This window comes from Pyxicephalus adspersus, chromosome 1, assembly GCF_032062135.1.
Source record: "Pyxicephalus adspersus chromosome 1, UCB_Pads_2.0, whole genome shotgun sequence".
NCBI lineage: Eukaryota > Metazoa > Chordata > Amphibia > Anura > Pyxicephalidae > Pyxicephalus > Pyxicephalus adspersus.
This window is the reverse complement of record NC_092858.1, coordinates 40,146,892-40,159,468: the sequence shown is the minus strand read 5'-3', so window position 1 is coordinate 40,159,468 and position 12,577 is coordinate 40,146,892. Positions and strand designations below refer to the sequence as shown.

The 12,577-nt window shown below is 38.4% G+C and overlaps 1 protein-coding gene and 1 long non-coding RNA gene across 4 annotated transcripts in view; one reads left to right on the top strand and one right to left on the bottom strand.

Moving 5' to 3' along the window:
- GLI1 (GLI family zinc finger 1) overlaps nt 1-12,577 on the top strand; it is a 77,432-nt gene that overhangs the window by 39,179 nt on the left and 25,676 nt on the right. The gene's annotated exons all lie outside the window — the stretch shown is intronic.
- Nucleotides 3,357-11,081, bottom strand: LOC140328128 (uncharacterized). 3 transcript variants are annotated; one of them, XR_011920238.1, is made up of 3 exons: nt 10,869-11,081; nt 5,903-6,066; nt 3,357-3,633 (listed from the first exon to the last, which is right to left on the bottom strand). It is a non-coding gene; the product is annotated as an uncharacterized lncRNA (long non-coding RNA). The 3 variants fall into 3 exon arrangements; XR_011920237.1 differs by lacking the exon at nt 3,357-3,633 and adding an exon at nt 8,939-9,003 and having other exon boundaries at nt 5,823-6,066; XR_011920236.1 differs by lacking the exon at nt 3,357-3,633 and having other exon boundaries at nt 5,823-6,066.

Genomic DNA, 12,577 nt, shown 5'->3' with positions numbered 1-12,577 from the left:
TCAATTTACACAAAATAATTTTCTCAATAGGAACTTTTTTGTTGAACAAATCACTATTTGAATTGTTTATAAAGAGAACCCTAAATAAACCATGTTTGATCGTTGGAGAAGCGATCCCTTACACATTGTGTCAGTGTGCAATTCGTTTTTCATGGGACATTTTATGCACGTGGAGTCCTTTTGGTTAATACTCACTGTCGAGCCTCAAGAGTATATAAATGTGTTGCCAAAAGCAACGAGTCAAGTGTTCACAAAAGTGTCAATAGGAAGTACAAATTGACCTTTGTACAACAGTGTAGCTTTATTCAGAAAGATATTTGTTACATTGTAGGCTTATAAAACATTCTGTTAGACTATAAAACAAGATCTCAACAGCTAAAAGAAAAACCATTTATGGTATTATTTTAAAGTGCTTAAACTTGAAACCCATTTACAAAATTGTTCTGTTTTGTGTATATCAGATTCATAGTTCTCTGCATATTAGGAAAATAAAGTGCAAAGTTGGTTAGTTACCAACTAGAGTCGATTCTGACTTGTATAGGAGCTATTTAAAACCAGAAAATTCTTGAAGTGAATAGATGTTATCCTGGCACCTGGGCAAAATTGCCCGCAAGCAGGATCATCCAATGACAGGCTTTGACATGCTTGTATCTGTCCCAAACAGAGAGCTGAGGCTGACATTAGAAATGGCATCAGTGCAGCCCTCTATATTATAATAAAAAAAAAACTTTAGAGAAAGTGCTTGGGCATTGGGTGACTGCTAATCAAGTAAATTCACAGCAATTAGTTCCCGGAAAATGTATCCAATTATGGCATAAAAATTTGCTCTTAACACAATTAGATGTGAAAAATTGATTCAGGTTGCCCCCATGCTGTACAAGGTTTCTAAAACTGACTGAGGAAATAATTTATAGTGATTTTGGACTAAAAAGAAAAAAAATCCAACCCCTAAAAAATGTTCTAATCCAGTCAGATTTCTTGACTGATTCAACTAAATTTATTCTGACTCCATTCCATTTTCCATTCTTTTTACCTACATTAGAAAGTGAATGTACCTCTAAATGCTATAGCCTAGCCACAAATGTGTATGTACAACCTTCGACCTTCTAACATTCAAATGTAGTAATTAGTACCAATAAAAGAATCACCAAGTGCCCCACTAGTTGAAATTGTATTTTTTTCTAGATTACAGTATTTAAAAAGCCAGACCTGTCTATAGTATAATATTTTAAAAATCATCACTAGTATGCCTTTGGAAGAGCAATTCCCAAAGCCTAGCTCACCACTGGCGTTCAAGCAAGATGTTCAATTAAGGAGCTACCTTGTAAACTTTAACACTTTTTCTATATTTCTCCATTCCTTACCCTCAGCATATACTTACAAGGACAAATCTAAAGACATGTTGTTCATTTTGTGAAGTTGAATTTAAGGAACTGATATTTTCACCAATAGCTCCATTTACTGTTATTACATCACTTTAGAAATTGGCCTAAAGAACAGCAATTACCAATTATATAAACTTATGGTGTTTGAAAGGACTCTTCAGAGGTCAGCAGACAATAATTGCCGGGAAATAGAAGTGCTGGGTCAAAGGTCACATTCTAAACTTGGAAGGTAGACAGGAATGGATTAGCCACTAGGTACATGTGACACTCCGAGCAGCCAAGATCTATTTAACATATAACCTTAACATCGCGTCTCCAGCGGGCTACCAGTCAATTTTTTTCATCAGTAAAGGAAACTAAAATAAAAGGGTTAAATATTCATTTTTAAAAAGTGATATTTTTGGAAAAGCAGAAACTCCCAAAAAGACACCAAGATAGGTGACAGGAACATTAAATATTTGGAATGAATAAAGTGCTAGCAGAAGAATAGATTTCCTTCCAGAAATAACTGCAGAAAGGTAAATTGGCAGGCTGGCTGATTTCAAGTTACCTTGTGTTTCCAAATCAGCCCTGGCCATTGCCTGGCAATTAAAAAAAAACCACTTGTGAAGAACACTTTATGCTTTTTTTAAAAGGGTCAGACACAATTTTATTAAAAAATATGATGCAAGAGCAATAAAATACTTAAACCCAGAACAACCAATGGCTGCATCAGGCAGTCTAGTCCAGTCTCTAAACATTTTTCTAATTTCATGCAAAGGGCAGTATAATCCAGTGGCTAAACAAGAATGCTTCACAGCTGAAAACATTTGGTGTCAGGCGGGTTATAGTGAGTGGAGACACACTGTTTATACTTAACTCTTACGTTCTTGCTCCCAAGCTATGTACACTAGAATTTATGAACAAAAATGAACCTTCATGATGGACTTGGCTGAAAATCCAGCTATTCCTCAACATTGTTCTTGCCCTATGGTGACAATGCACATTTACTGTGTCCATACAGGAACATTCCCTAGGACAGGGACCTCTTCACCATAAAACACTGGTATGTTGAGTTCTCTAGTCCATGAAGATTGCTGTCAATCATAACTAATAGTGTAACACGGGCATAAAAAAAGTTTGAGCCCACACAGCGCTTCCAAAGACCAGGCGGGTTATTATGCATCTGGGCAGGGTCCTCTCCTCCTGTGTCACTGTCTGTATCTGTTGTTTGCAACCCCTATTTAATGAACAGCACTGCGTAATACGTTGGTGCTATATACATCCTTATATTATTATCAACAGTAATTGTGTGCACATAATATGCAGTCCCAGAATGCCTTCACACACCAAAGTCCAAATACATGAAGGGAGCACAAAAATGCAAAATGCTTTCAATGGTATTTTCCCACTGTACTGGAACTTATTTTACACATGAGATGGGTTATTACTGGAAAATTGTGGCCACTGTATTTCCTATTAGTAACCACAGTAATTATGAGTGATGGAGTATGGGGAATGTCATCTCATAGTAAACCGTTTATATTAACTATAATGTTTGTATCAGCCAACAAGTACGCAAGGTTAGGCTTCTGCAACTGCAGGCTTATTGTGAACAGGCATATGATTTTCGGGAACTTGTTTAATAAAAAAAACTTCTCTATAACAAGGCTTTTTGTTTGATCAACTGGTGTCTAGTGGTAGGGCAGGGGCTGGTTACTGAGGCATTACTATTACCCATTACTACCAGACATTTCCTATTGATACAATAAATTATCAAATTTGATAAACAAAAACTTGACTATTCCCCCCATAATTAGAGGGTGACTATAGAGGTCCCTCTACCAATATATGTACTTGTATTTACCCTAAATCTAAATATTTAGGATCAGCACCCAAACACCAAAGCTAATACAAAAAATGCAATGTGGGGCTCAATGTGTGCTCCAAAAATGTAAAGCATTACAGGGTCTGACAAAACAGCCAAAAAGATGATACATGCCAGTTTTATATTAGACATATTATACGGCTTATACAAAAAAACAAACAACATTACTATAAAAGCACAGAAAACATTACACCTATAAATATTGCAAACAAGAAATGGTCGTAAAAAATGGCAAAGATTATTATTTGCAGCTTTTTAAATATGTCCCGTACTCTGCATCTGTCAAGACTTTTTGATCCAGCATTATGCAGCCTCTGCCTTTTGTTTCTGTTTTGCTCCATAACATGTTCTCCATCTTATCCTGTTATATGCCACTTGAAGCTGTATTCAAAGAAGACATTCACTTTAGTCATGCTAAAATAGAGACAGTAGTGTTGGTGATTGTTGTGGAATGTGCCACTAGGATTCCTTTGTCATCATTTCAATAAGAACTTTTAGCTATGTGACCCACCCCTTGACAATATTCCCAAAGTCCTGACTTGTTGATAAATGGTTATGTTTTTTTTTTAGTTTTGAATTAATTTCTTTACTTTGGTATTGACATAAAATCTGGCCATGTACTGAGCAGTCGACTCAGGAAGCATATTTTGGTTTTATTCATGGTCCTATCTAAACAGGGAGCAAAATTTGCAACATCGCTCACCCCTCCTTTTTTGGCATAATTTTTCTGTCATTACAATTCAGCCCACGACCATTGCTTGCACAGGCCTGTGTTAAAAAGACAGTCACAACGGTTTAGCTTTAAATCACACAGCTAATAAAACCGACCCTTAGCCCGTCCAATTACAAGACACAGAAGAGCCCAACCATTGTTATGCAGAGGGTTGTTTGGCATGGTTATATGTCTGTGCAGAATGCTGTCCAGTGGGATAAAAAGAAGGGTATTCAAGACAAGGCCAGGAGAGATAGGGAGGAGAAAGTTGGAAGAAAAGAGTAAACAATTTAGTCAATTACAAGACAAACTTTCTAAGTGGCCTTGCAAACTCTTTGGAGGGTCTTGGAGTGCCTTGAGTTTAACTGTATGATTTTAAGGCTTTGGCCTCTGCTGTCTTGACTTCTAAAGCAGCCTTTTACTGGCACCCACTTTGCCACTGAAAAGATTTGCTCTTCAAATATACACACAGAATTGTAACTCTTTAAGACTTTATTTGTGGAAATCTACAAAGCTGGAGTTGTGATGGATCATGTGTCTACACATCACTTCTAAAGGCTACTTTTTCCTGACTGGTTGGGCTATTTAAATTCCATATTTTGATACTTTCAAACTATTATATCTTTTTAAAAGTATATTTTCATGTTTCTGACAAACCAAATATTGAAATACCAGGTGTTAGGAAAAACTTCTTTGTATCTGTCTTGTTTTTTAAAGCATGTTCAGGCTTGTGAATTATCCGTTGTCACAGAAAAAGACTCAAACATTTCCATTGATCTAGCATTCCTCATGCAGATATCACAGGAAAAGGAGCAAAATATGAGCATAACCCGTTGAATACTTCAACTAAAAATTAAGGAGCACAACAAAAATGAACTGTCTTTACACAGCTTAAAGCGTACCTAAACTCAGAAATTTCACTTTTCATAAAAGGGTGTACAATCTTTTTTGTAAAGTGCACTGCATTGACCTTTTGAATACAATGTTAAGCAGTGCATTCTATAAATTGGTTTTGATCTACTTAATAAGGCTCTTGGGTGCTCCTTCTGCGCATGCTGGAGCAACCAATTTTTTTTCATCCTATGTCACTCGATCTCGCACCTGGGTCGGGTGACATAGGATGAAGAACCAGGAAGAAGAGCAGAAGATGCGGGCTGCGGGATGATGCGGGACTGATGCAGGACACCCCCGGACTCCCCTGCAGGATTGAAGGTGAGTGTATTTTTATTTTTTTTTGGCCGTTTTTAATTTAGTGAATTCTTCAACCAGTACTAGCAATAAGTATTTCTTGAAAATAAATGTTGAAATAACATTTTAAAGACTGCTAAATATGTCGTTGCCTATTTTTGCCAAACATTCAAAATATGTGCTACTTATACCATAACAGCAAGCCAATTATTTTTATATTGATCATTAATATTTATATGTGCCAAAGTGTTTTTTCTTCACATAGCTAAATTATTAAGGAGACCAAAACACAATTTATAGAATGCACTGCTTACTATTGTGTTCAAATTGTCAGTGCAGTGACTGAAAAGTTAGTGATCAGTTTATTTCTCATGCATTAAAAAAATCAGATTAATGTAAAAGAAGACTGGTTGGGGCTCCTCAGTATGGGCTAGTAGTAGCACTGACCTTCCTTTCTATACTATATATATATATATATATATATATATATATATATATTAGTATTGTGGTGCATTGCAATTACTTCTGAATAGCACCCCAATGGACATTTACAGTGTAGAGAGGCATACCTGCTCTTTAGCTCACCACATTGCACAGATGTGAATGCACTATGCTTCACTGTTGCTGTACACTTTTTATGTATCTCAAGGACAAATTGACATATTAAGAATCCAACTGAACAAGATGCTTTAATGCAACATAATGAAAATAACACATAAAGGGGGTGTCATGTATGTTACTGTGCATTACCTTGCATGCGTTGCATTAGGGAAATGAAATTAGCTGGTAATGCATGGCAATGAACCTGCACAATACTACATTTTTTTATAGAAGCATTGTCACTTTCCACTTTCTTTTAATGGAAAGCCTGAAGTAGAAAACTCATGCAGACTCCACATCTTTGGACTTGAAAGCTGCAATATAAAAAAAAAAATTTCTTGAGTTTCTAAACACTATTGCTACAGAGCTGAAGTCACCTGCATACATTTATATTTAAATTTATTTTTTTTTCCTCTATTGCACATAAAATTTGGTTAAAATCTTTTTCTAGACATCACCTAGCTCCCAATACACCAGATTGTGTTTTGTGTAGGCAATACATACAATATGCTTTTCTGACTGGAGTTTAGCATCATCAATCCTCTAATTCTGTATAGTTGGTAATGTAGTCACCACTGTCAGTTTGAAGGGTATTTAGTGGTGTGTACACACACAATCATTCAAGTAGTAGTTAGTGGGTAAAAAAGTGTCAGCAGACAGCTGCATGAGGAGTGATACTTCCTTTTTAATGATGTATAAATAGAGCTATATAGGGCATCCATTTCTAATTATTAAAATTTGCAATTCAAACAAAAAGGACCATGTACTTATTTTGCATGACAAAAAGCTTATCTACCCAATCCTCTTACTGGGAATTATCTCTCACTTTCCCTCTCACCAGGTTCATCCACCTAAAACAATGTGCAGCTGTACAGACATTCAGACACCCCACCACATGAAGCAAACAAGGAAAGTCTTACATATGTAGAGAGTGATAAGCTTTCAGTGAAATCTATCTCTTCTTGTGTTTCGTTTCTACATCCTAACAGCTGCATTAAATGAAAATTTAATATATGGTAGCAAGAGATCAATTGCTTTATCACTTTAGGACCCATGTCATCCCAACATGGACAAGAAAACATTCATTATTTGGTAATGGGTGGGTTGAATTATTTTCCAACTTTCTATAACTCTCATAAACTCCAACAGCAAGATCTTCCTGCTGACTTGATTCAACATGCTGTCATCTACCTGTAATTAATCCAGGAGCCTTTAACGAACTTGACTATAGGGTACGTCCAATATAGAAAATTCTACTATTTAAGGGGTTTCTAAACATACCACAACAGCCTATGAATCATACTAATTCACTGAATCATGCTAATGTTTCACTGTTCACATTGAAAATATAGAGTCTCATAAGGTATTAGAGAACAGAAGGATGCACCCAAGTGCTGTTTTGTGCATTTAAGTACATTGAACTGACCTATTTTGTGTGTTTACAGTTTTTGATTTTTAATAGAAAGTTCTTTATGTGTCAGGTCAGTAAAAGTAATCACTTAATTTCAAATAAGCAGCCATTTTCAACCAGGGTTTTGTGGAACCTGTAGTTCCCCATAATTTTCACCCTGTCATAGGGGCTTCTCATAGGAAATAGGCATACAAGTGGTTATGGAATTATACAATGTACTGGCAGGGTACACTTTTAGCACCATCAAGAAACCTGCCTACAGAACAGTCATCATTGAAGTGTATGAAGGCAGGAAGAAAAAAAATATATTATACAAAGATCTTTAAACTAATTTATAATGGAGAGAGGATATTACCTGTGAATTGTCACCATAGTAAAATTCTACATGTGGGCCATGAATGGGGGCAGTAACAAGTCATGTACATATAATATGTTGAAACACCGGTTTATTAGGACCAACACAAAGGCTGGGGTGGTAAGCATCTGACAAGGTGCCAACCTCTGGGAGTTGCCCAGGAACACCCTTTCCCACCTCCATCCGAATTGAGCCTAACTAATATAAAAATAGTCAGGTCAATAACCCAAGTTTGCTAGGCAGCCCAGTCAGGACAGACAGAAAAACAATCTTTTGTCAGCTAAAACAACTCCAAAATTGTTCAAAATTAGAAGACCACCAACACCTCATAATGTTCTATTGAAGAAAACTTATCAGTATCAGAATGAATTTGGCAATTCATTCTGTTAATAAACCCGAACAATTTTTGCTACATTTGTGGCAAATATATCTGTGTGATCAACGCAGGAACCTAACCAAGAGGGTGAGATTTGCTTACAAGTATTACTTTGGATGTGAAATTGGAGATCAAGATAAAAGCTGGGCACGTCATATCTGCTGTCAGGTGTGTTACATTGGTCTAACACAATGGTTGAATGGGAAAAGGAATAAAATGCCTTTTGCTCTGCTTATGATTTGGCGTGAGCCAAAAGACCATCACTCGAAATTTCTGGGTTTTCGAAGAAGACTAAAGCTGCGTACACACCTGCAATTTTTCTCGTTGGAAAGGATCTTTCACGATCCTTTCCAACGAGAAAAGACTGCACGATGCATGAACGATGCTGTACATACAGCACCGTTCATGCTCTATGGAGAGGGGAGGGGGAGAGCGACGGAGCGGCACCCTGCTGCGCGCTCTCCCCTTCCCTTTCATTAGGATCGGTCGTCGTCCATCGTCCATGGATCCGCCAGGACGGTCGTCGGACGATGGACGACGACCGACTGTACACACGGCAGATTTTCGCCCGATAATTGGCCGATACCGATTATCGGGCGAGAAAAATTTGCCGTGTGTACGCAGCTTAAGTCAAAAACCCTCTATCCTGATTGTGAATTTGCTCTAAAAGCCAGTGCCACATGATGCAGAGAATCCAGTGCCAGTCTCTCCTACTTCTGTTGTTACTGACAGTGACATGTCGGATGAGGAACAGGAGGATGATGTCGATGTTAATGAATGTTATGAACCCCAATTTGAAGAGGGTAGGCCACATTTTATAAGCCAATCAGATTTAGATTGTCTAGTAAGTAACCTGTCTTTGTCAAAAGAGAATTCTGAACTGTTAGCCTCCAGATTAAAGGAGTGGAATTTGCTACAAAAAGCAAGGACAACTTCACACTTTCGTGATCATCACATACAGTTTGCAGGTTATTACAAGCTGGAAAACGACATTTGCTTCTGTATTGGCGTGAGTGGTCTGATGATAGAGTTGTGAATACATACCAGAGCAGTGGAGACACAAGTGGAACGTTTGTGGTGACCTGAAGGTGGTGGCACTCCTTCTTGGCCTGCAATAGGGATATTTGGGACAATTGGGACAAAATATATGTGCTTTCTGTGCCTGTGGAACAGTTGTGATGACTGCAACCATTACAAAATAAAGGATTGGCCACCCAGACCTGAACACACTGTAGGCCAGTACAACGTGAAGCATAAATCACTCCACAGAAAGTTTACCTTCTGCTACTTCAAATTAAACTTGGATTAATGAAAAACTTTGTCATTGCAATGGATCATGATGGTATGGGTTTTCAATATCTGAAGGACAAGTTTGCAAAAGTTATCAAAAGTTAAAAGTTAACAGATGCTAAACTGAAAGCAGGCATTTTTGTTGGTCCCCAAATCCGCAATTTGATGCGTGATGCCAAATTCAGAGACAAAGTCAACCCACTTGAACTTGCTGCTTGGGATTTATTTGTGCTAGTTGCACAAAACTTTTTGGGCAACCAGCGAGCTGAAATCCACACTGAACTCGTGAACAACATGCTAACAGCATACCATCAACTTGGCTGCCCAACGTCACTTAAAATTCATTTCGTACATTCCCATCTGGACTATGCGTAATTAAGATCCTAACATCCTAGGCAGAATCAAACTTCAGATTTAGATTTAGCGCACTTGATTTAGTATAAGACACATGGATTAGACCAAATAGCAGACAATATTTCTTTTTTGTGATGCAGTGTAATAATAATAATACACTTTCCGGCTTAGTATATTGCATACAATATAGGAGGACAACACCTGTACTGCAGTATTCAGTTCTGTACTTTGGATCAATGGCGGTCTGTTTTATTTTCCATCTGGAATGATGAGAGTGTGGCTGAGGGTGCAGCAAAGGCGTGTATTTTGTCTTAAAATGCTGCTTCTAGGAATTATGCTTCTTTCCCAACATAGAAAGTTGGAAGGTATGCTCCTTATAATCTGATGGCAGAAACCTCCCTTTTGACCCAGCACTCAGCTTTGACCCTTCTTTTGAGTAGTTCAGCAGTTGATGCGTTAAGGACCCCCGCTCACCATTTTAATATTGTTCAGATTCATTTTCCTTCTTGCCCCCAGCCTTAAAGTTGCCCTTCTCTGTAGTCTTATCCCTCATTCACTATCACAATGGTACCAGGCCGACTCTGAAAGGCAGACACCATGCATTAAAATACCCTGAAAACTCTTTTATTTTGATCCTTTTCTCCCTGTCTCTCCTGACTGCAGAGCTTGGCCCTTTTTCTTCTCCCCCTCTCTTTCTCTCTCTCTCACTCTCCCACTACGTTTTATATTTCTTTTACGCTTTCTTTTTCCAGGCTTGCGGCAGGGGTGGGGTGGGGGGAGGGAGGGCAGCCAGTGAATCATTGAGGTCTTGCAATGCCACACACAGACTTTCTCCCTTCCCCCATCTCACAGATTTTTCCAATTTGCTTTTACATGCAGCTGCAGCTCGCTGTGTGCTTGGAGATTAATTGGAGACAAATGTAATCAGATGGAAGGTGCCTCCCCCCCAAAAAAAAAAAATGAATGTGTGTTTTTAAAAACAATGCACCATTTTTCACAAGTTTGGTTAGCCTTTTCTTTAACCGCTGACCCCCCACCCTTTCCTGAATCTCGAGTATCTGGACAACCAGAGATGTAAAATGTTCTTACCTGCCATTGTGTGTTACAGGTTAAAAAGTTTGGCCCATTGCATGAAAGCATTACTATTGAGAATTGGAGTAACTAAGGTACCAACTTTTAGGAAAGATCGGCATGTGACTGGTAGATGTGACGAAATAACTCCACATCTTAAGCAGCATACACACGGTAAATTTTTGTAACTGGAAATTTTCTTTCATCTTTAAAGAGGAACTAAACTAAAAACTGCCTAAAACAAGAAAAATACACTTACCTTCAATCCCGCAGGGCAGTCTGATCCATCCGGAGGTGTCTTGCATCTGGTCCCGCGTCGTCCCTGCATCCGTCACTGAGCCAGCGCGCTGGGTTGTGCCATCTTTGCCTCTTTTTCCGGGTTCTTCCTACGTCACCTGACCCAGGCGCAAGCGTAGGTTGGAAAAAAAAAATGCCAATCTCACTACACATGTGTGAGATCGGCAATTTTTTCTTTTTTCACGAAAAGGCTCCTTTAGCATCACAGGCATGCGCAGAAGGAGCACCCAGGAGCCCGGGATTCGTGACCTAGGTATCCCGAGAGGCATTGCGCTCCCATTCATACTCGATCACCTAGGTGATCGAGAATTAGGGGGCGGTGCTGCACCCGTTTTTTTTTTTAAAAAAGGGTGTTGTACTTAAAAAACAAACAAACAACAGAATTTTTACTTAACATAAAAGGGTCGTCTACCATTTTATGTTAAGTGAAAGGTTTATTGATCATTTCTAGCGACAAAGAGTGACAAATGAACGAACGAGCACTGTACACACAGCACCCATTCTGTTCTATGAAGAGAGAAGGAGGGAGAACGAGCAAGTGGTACCCCGCCTTGCTCCCCATGCGTTCATGGATTTTTCCCCACCTTTTACAGGTTATTGATTCAGCAGGTACTGAAATAATGAAAACTAGACATCTACAATTTAAGGAAGAAAAGGCATTTTTTCATCAATGGAGCATACTTCCTAACCATAGGTTTCCTTTAAACCCAAACTCTGAGTTGACCCCTCCACCATCCATTGTTACCTCCTTCTCCCGGGAATTTTCATTTTTCATATTTCTTTATTTTTTTTTTTCTTCTTTGATCTTTGTTTAGTCTACATAACAAGGTTATCTTTTGCAGAACTTCTCCCTGCAGTGCTCAGCTATGTATTTCTTCAAAATGGTAAAGTGCATGGTGCCATTTTAAGAACCCCTAAGGGCACGACCTCATGACCACGTTCACTCAGGGGTAGACATAGGGAGGTGCAAAGTGTGCTGCAGCATGTGGTCCCAGACTCTTTTCAGCCAACATGGGACCCCTCAGGGGCCCTAAGTTAGTTCTGCACAGGAGCTTACTGTTATCAACTATTCTAATTGGCTTCTATTGCTGCCATTACCCACATTCTTCCAGTTTGAGTGTTGATGCACATGAAGGTGATATGAATTTTAATTTAAGTATTTATATTAGCTGTTTTTAAAACAATTTTTGTTTTAAAATGTATAGAAAATAAATAGAATAGAACTGCATTCTTTGGAGTCCTTTAGTTCCTTGGACCCTGCAACCTATTCCCAGTTCAGGTTAAAACAATTCTCATAATCAGTTGTTTTCGGCTATTATGACCCCCAAATGACTTCACTCCCTTATTAGCCCCCCAAAATGCTTTATAAAAGCAAACATGTTACTTCTATATGCAGTATTGCAGCCACTGCTAACACTGTCTATGGAAAACAAAGTGCTTTTTGCATCTAAACTGGTCAAATCATTAATATTAGAAAAACTGTAACCATTTTTATTGTATGACCTCATCCCTCTATGTCTACACAGAGACAAAGATAAGTGGTCTGAAGAATTAGCCCATGAAAAACTTATCATACAAAGCAACATCGCCAAAAACTGATCCGTGGGGTTGGAGTATTCTGCCGTTTTTTTGGTGGATAAGTGACCTTTTCCCGTGTTTGTTTCTCCCTTT